The sequence below is a fragment of the Lactuca sativa genome, chromosome 1, assembly GCF_002870075.4.
Source record: "Lactuca sativa cultivar Salinas chromosome 1, Lsat_Salinas_v11, whole genome shotgun sequence".
Taxonomy (NCBI): domain Eukaryota; kingdom Viridiplantae; phylum Streptophyta; class Magnoliopsida; order Asterales; family Asteraceae; genus Lactuca; species Lactuca sativa.
In genome coordinates this window covers 123,153,107-123,159,892 of record NC_056623.2, presented here as the reverse complement: position 1 = coordinate 123,159,892, position 6,786 = coordinate 123,153,107, and positions in this window count along the sequence as shown.

Here is a 6,786-nt window from a genome sequence, read left to right as displayed (position 1 = left end):
TATACTCTGGGCTGACAGAACACTTGTTGAATCCCAACAGCTAAGCACTTTCTAATACTCATCGATCTCCCGGAGAATTCTCCAATTCTCCCCCACTTGAGCACTAACTATCAACCACCGGTCGCCATCACCGACCTCCAAGAACGACTCTTGCACAAAGAAAACTCTTACACGCGGACTGCTTCCCCCAAGCATAAACAACCTCATCGAGATCTCACATCAACACCGATCAACCTGCTCGAAAGAAAACTCAGACTGCATCTAACCCCTCCTCGGAAAGCCGATGCTACCTGACCTTCAAACCCATGCCAGGTTCCCACCAAAACTCTCATGGAAGACAATCGACGAATTCCCAAAACAATAACCCATAACCAAAACCACAACCCGCAAAACGACGAATACCGCATCGAAAACCACACGAATATACCGGCACATATAAATAATACACCATAATAATCACAAGATAACAAGACATCAAGAAAGAAACATACCCGCAGCTGCATCCGCCACTGCTCTGACCTCCTCTGCCACCAGCTGATAAGCACGACCCTAAGCCCTTGGGGGCTCTGCTCCACCCTGACCTCCACCTGTGATCCTCAAAGTGGCCGGTGTTGGAGCCTACATCGATCCTGCAGCAAACTATGGACAGTTGACCCTCAAATGTCCCACCTGATGACAATGATAGCAGATCCTCAAATCCCGAACTGGTGCTGACTGCCGACAATCCCTCGCATAATGCCCCTCCTTTCCGCACTTGCGGCATGCACCACCGGACCTACAAACTCCGGTGTGGCTCCTCCCACACTTTCCACAAGTGTGGCTGCTCAGGTCTCCCACTCTAACATCAACGGTCTTGGACCGTTTCGGCGCCGGCTGCGACTGCACCGGAGCTTGCCTCAACTCACGCATCTGCAACTCAATCTCTAAATCACGCCGCCTAGCGGTCTCCTACAACTCCAACAATGTCCCGCACCTCTGTGCAGACACAAACTGCCTGATGTCCCTCTTGAGCATACTCAGATATTGGGACATCTGAGCCTGCTCCGAAGCAAACTCAGGGCAAAACATCGCCCTCTCAGTGAACATCCTGGTGATCTCAGTCACCGACTCCGAATCCTGCTTCAGCTCAAGGAACTCCTGAGCCAATCTCTCCCTCTCGACCTGTGGAACATAACGAGTGATGAACATTTCCCTGAACTGATCCCATGAAACCGCAGCCCTCTGCGTATCCGAATATGACCCCATGGTCAATCTCCACCAATCCTTCGCCCCGAGCCTCAACAGGTTCAGAGCGCACCTCACCCTCTGATCAGCAGGGCATGAACACGTGAAGAAGCACCCCTCCATGTCTGATAACCATCTGATAGCGACGATCGGGTCCTGAACTCCATCGAAAGTGGGAGGCTTCATATTAGCGAAGTCCCGATACTGAAAGCCCCGACCAGCTCTTCCCCCTACCGCTGCTACAGCCGTTGTAGCCGATGCGGCAGCCGTCTCAGTGAGAGCTACATAGCGCTCATCAAAGTACTCAACCATGGCGGTCTTGATCAACCCAAACAGCTCTGGCAACTCAGCCCAAAACAACTCAGCAATCTCATCAAGCAGGATCTCACGAATCCTCGCATCCAACTCGCTCGTGCTCATCTGACCGATAACCTCGGGCGGCAACGATTCGCCCGGAACTCTCTCTCCAGCTCCCGATCCTGACCCGGATCCACTCTCATCATGCCTCGGAATCTCCATACTGAAAAACGCCATACAAAATCTCAGACTCATCCCACAAACCTGGGATCCAACTCCCTCAACCCAACCCTAGAGATCATGGTTTCCCTTATACGCGTATGGGTCCTTTGCTTTCAGTAGTACGGGCCCATACTAACTTCCACACCTACCCATATTTGTATGAAGTACTACCACAACACCCTAGAGGAACATGCATAACAATGCTCAACCCTCACCACTAGAGGAACACTGAGAATCTCCCATAAGGAACCCTAGGCTATAGGCATCACAAATCAGGCAACATTATCATGAATTCCTGAAGATCCCTAGCCTAACTCTAGCATGTTGTTCTATCAAAGCTCAAAAACAAGTAACATGTGTGATATTTTGGGGTTACTTACTGGCTCCGGCTGATTGTACCTCTGTGTCCTCCCTTACTCATTTTGAAAACCATTTTAAATACTCTTTTGAAAACTCTCCTCGATTTGAGACTGGAGTCACACGAATGTTCCTCCAATTCACTCAAACCAAGGCTCTGATACCAACTTGTAACGACCGAAAATACATCCAATTTTAAATTTTTCAAAAACAATCCGATTTCATTAAAATCACTACAAAAAGGTTTTCAATACAAATTATTTAAATTATTCCCAGAATCACATCACGACCAAAAACATGAGGAGCGGTACGATCACGCCTTCGCCTTTCCACGGTCTCCTGAAGAACCTGAAAAACATAAAACCACAACTGTAAGCCCGAAAGCTTAGTGAGATACCCCCAATATACCAACCACCTATACGCCCTTCCAGGCTACGACCTTCCGGTCCAGAACATATTGTCTTCCGGCCCATAACATGAATAACACACATAACATAACGAAACATAGAACAGCCATGCATATCGGGTCTACTGTGTGACTGGTCCGCCGTATCGGCCTTCAGTCCACCCTCCGTGTCTAGCCGTATACATCGAGTCTGCAGTGTGATTGGTCCGCCCGCACCGGGCCTTCAATCCACCTGGTCCACTCTCTGAGTCTACAGTGTGACTGGTCCGCCCGCACCGGGCCTTCAGTCTATCTGGTCCACTCTCCGAGCCTCGGCACGTCTGGTCCGCCCTCTTGGGCCTACAGCCTATCCGGACCGCTCGCCGGGCCTTCGGGACAACCGGTCCGCCCTGGGTATCTTGGCCTACAGCACAGAGCTGGACCCGCCTCAACCCAACTCCAGTCCAAACAACCATGTGCACATATACATACAATCATATAGCAATTCACAGTCAACAAGCAGATCAAGCAAATCACATAGCATATCATCATCCTAACCAGGATACCGACCTAACAGGTCACTAGCATAGCATCTCCCTATCTCTCAGGATACCGATCTCAATCAGGTCTCTAACATATACCACCCTAGCTCTCAGGATGCAAACATATCACAATAATAACATAACAACTACCTGGATTTCAATCCGATAAGGGCCGGCCTTGGTGCCGTAGACCCTGTTGATATAGTGAGGATAACTCACCTCGAAACTGTCGACTGAACCGATAACCCAAGCTGCTCCGATCACAGATACGATCTCCACCACTAGACAACCACCAATGCACTGAACTCAAAACAATAATCGACAATTACCAAAATTCCCCTGGAAACCACTGGTCAACCCTTGGTCAAAGTCAACCCCTGACTGACTCTACTCGCCGAGTCAACCCGATGACTCGCCGAGTTTCCATACCCAGAACTTCACTCAATCCGCGACCTAACTCGCCGAGTCACCCCGAGACTCGCCGAGTCCAACGAATCTGAGTCCACTCGCACACAACTCACCGAGTCATCCCTTGACTCACCGATTCTCCACTCAACCAGAGAACATCGGGACTCTTCGACAAGACTCGCCGAGTTCAAGAACAGACTCGCCGAGTCTAAGGCTATCTTCAACCTACTCGCCGAGTTGTTCATACAACTCGCCGAGTTCCAGGCCATCTTCATCCAACTCGCCGAGTTGTTCTTCCAACTCGTCGAGTCCCAGCTCATCTTCAAGCAACTCGTCGAGTACACCCATGTGACTCGCCGAGTACCACCGGTCTGAATCCATTCAGAACCATTCTAGGCCATGCAATTACTCCAAAACATAGATCTAGCCTCCTACCACTCATCCATCACGTAAAGTGGCAAACTTTACGTGAATCCAAAGAGATCTAGGCCATTTGCACATTGGGCTAGGGTTTGGGGACATGATGGCTCCACAAACACTCCAACACAGGGACTTTCATGCTCTCTGATCCTTCTCCATTCCAGATCTGAGGTAGCAACCTTGGATCTAACCTCTAGACTTCCAATTACATCCATAGACAAGTTCCCACAAACCCCAAAATAAAGAGACAACATAACAACAGCCTAAAAACGAGATATTACCTCAGAAGAATGCCCCAACTGCAGGGAACTCGAATCCAAGCAAAGCCCCTTTCTCCACACCTTCAAACTCCCAAACTTTCTTCAACAATTACTTCTCCAAGCTCCAATCCACTCAACAATGGTGCTTCTCTGCGATTTAGGGTTTCAGGGACTCAAGGGGGTGATAAAGAGGCTGGGGAGGAAACATAATGTTCTTTATATAGGGCTCAACCCCGAGAATTAGGGTTTTCTCCACACAGCGCCTACTCGCCGAGTCCATCTCATTGACTCGCCGAGTCGGCTGCTTAACACGCGACCAAGTCGCGACTCTACTCGCCGAGTCCATCCATGGACTCGCCGAGTCACTCTTTCCCAATTAGCACTTTTAGCCCTTCAATTCTACTCTTGCTATTTCGGGATGTTATAAAAATGGTGTTATTCCATGAAATTGCACTTTACACCTTGCCAAGCAGTTAGTGGAGCATGTGTGGCTAACCGGCACACTAATTTGAACTAACAAGGGTGGCGAAGGGTAGCTCGAGAATTATCATAGACCAATGGAGCGTGTATGGCTAAGCGGCATGTTGATTAGGTGGTAAATGACATCGAGAGTACCACGCACATTTGCATGGTTATTCACACCTTGTTTGTGATCCTTGGTATCCCAATCACAAACTTAAAGGGCATAATCGAGATTAAAAATGTCATTGAAAAGTTCAATGAATCTCTAAGAACTAGGAATTTCATAAAACTTAATTCTTTAAAAAAAAAATTGGGTGGTGAAATTGGTAAATCGTCATCTACCTCCCTTCAAATAGTTTACAATTAGATTACGACATCCCTTTTCTGAATTGTGAATTATTGTGTTGGGTCCTAGCCTTAATATTTCATTTGGGTATTATATTAAGGAATTTCTATCTAATAAAACTTGTTCTTCTTTTTCAGATGTCTAACTCCAACTCCTCTGGCTCATTTTCCCTCATGAACTTATGTGGGTGGGTTATCTTCGATGGGTCAAACTTCAACGATTGGATTCGTAACATCCGCATGGCCCTTCGATACGAGGACAAAGAATGTGTCGTCGACAAAGAGCTAAAGGAAATAAATGAAGAAAATGCTACTCCTGAGCAACTAGCTGAGTACAAGGCTCATGAGAAGGACGCGACAAAGGTGTCGTGCATCATGATTGCCACTATGACTCCTGAGCTTCAGAGGTCCTACGAGGACTTCTGGCCTTTCGAGATGCACCAAGATTTGATGGAAAGGTACCATTAAAGTGCTCGTCAAGAAAGATACGAGATTGTTGCTTCCATGATGACAACCAAGATGAAGGATGGAGAGTCCATCACGGCCCACTTGCAAAGGATGCATAGGTATGTGGACCGATTGCTTAATTTGAATGTCAACTTCGATGGAGAGTTAGCTATTGATATTATCCTACACTATTTGCCTCCTTGTTATGATCAGTTCAAGATGACTTATCATATGAACAAGGAGGAAGTCACTCTAAGCAAACATCAAGGTCTACTGAGAACTGCTGAAAGTGGTTTAAAAGACAAGGTTGTTGTACCCACTCCTACTGTTGATGCCCTAGTCCTGGCAATTTGACATGGGAAGGGGAAAAGTAGGAAAGCTCCCCCTAAGAATCACAAGGGAAAGCCTCATGATGGATCCTCTTCTAGTGGGTCCAAAGGTGGTTCAGCTACTCCCTCATCCAATCCAAAGGAAGCAGAGTGCTTTTATTGTCATGACAAACGACATTGGAAACGAAGTTGCCCTAAATACTTGCAGGATATCAAGGATGGGAAGATAAAGCCCACCTTCGCAGGTATTTACACAATTCAATCTAATAACTTATCACATGCTAGTTCTTGGGTCCTTGATACAGGATGTGGTTTTCACATTTGTTCTGATTTGAAGGGTCTAAGAAGAAGTAGGGATGTGGAGCATGGGAAGATGAGCCTGATAATGGGAAATAGGAGATCGTCACCTGTGATCAATATCGAGGTTTACTCTTTGGTGCGTAGTAATGGGTTAGGGTTAGATTTAAATAATTGTTGCTACTCGTCAGAGATGACGAGGAATATTATTTCCTTTCATGATTTGTACAGACAAGGTTTTAGATTTTCGTTTAATAATGAAATTGGTTCTATTAATGCTTTCTATAATGGTACTATTTATTTTGAAGCGTTGCCTTGTAATGGAGTATATGAAACTGTGATGGTTGTAGATAACTTAGGAAATAATGTATTGCATATTAATTCGTCTAATGGTTTAGACAAAGCATCCTTGTGGCATTATCGTCTTAGACATGTCAACAAGAAGCGCTTAGCCCAACTCCAAAAGGATGGAGTGTTGGAGTCATTTGACCTTAGGTTAGATGACACATGCAAGTCTTTTTTGCTTGGAAAGATGACTAAATAACCTTTCACTGGTTCTTGTGAAAGAGGTGAAGGATTGTTGGATCTCATACATACAGATGTATGTGGGCCCTTCAGATCCACCATAAGGGATGTGAATCGCTTCTACGTGACTTTTATTGATGATTATAGCAGATATGGGTATATCTACCTAATCAAGCATAAGTCGAAAACTTTTGAAAAGTTCAAATAGTTTAAGCAAGAAGTAGAGAATCAATTGGGCAGGAAGATAAAGATGCTCATATCTGATA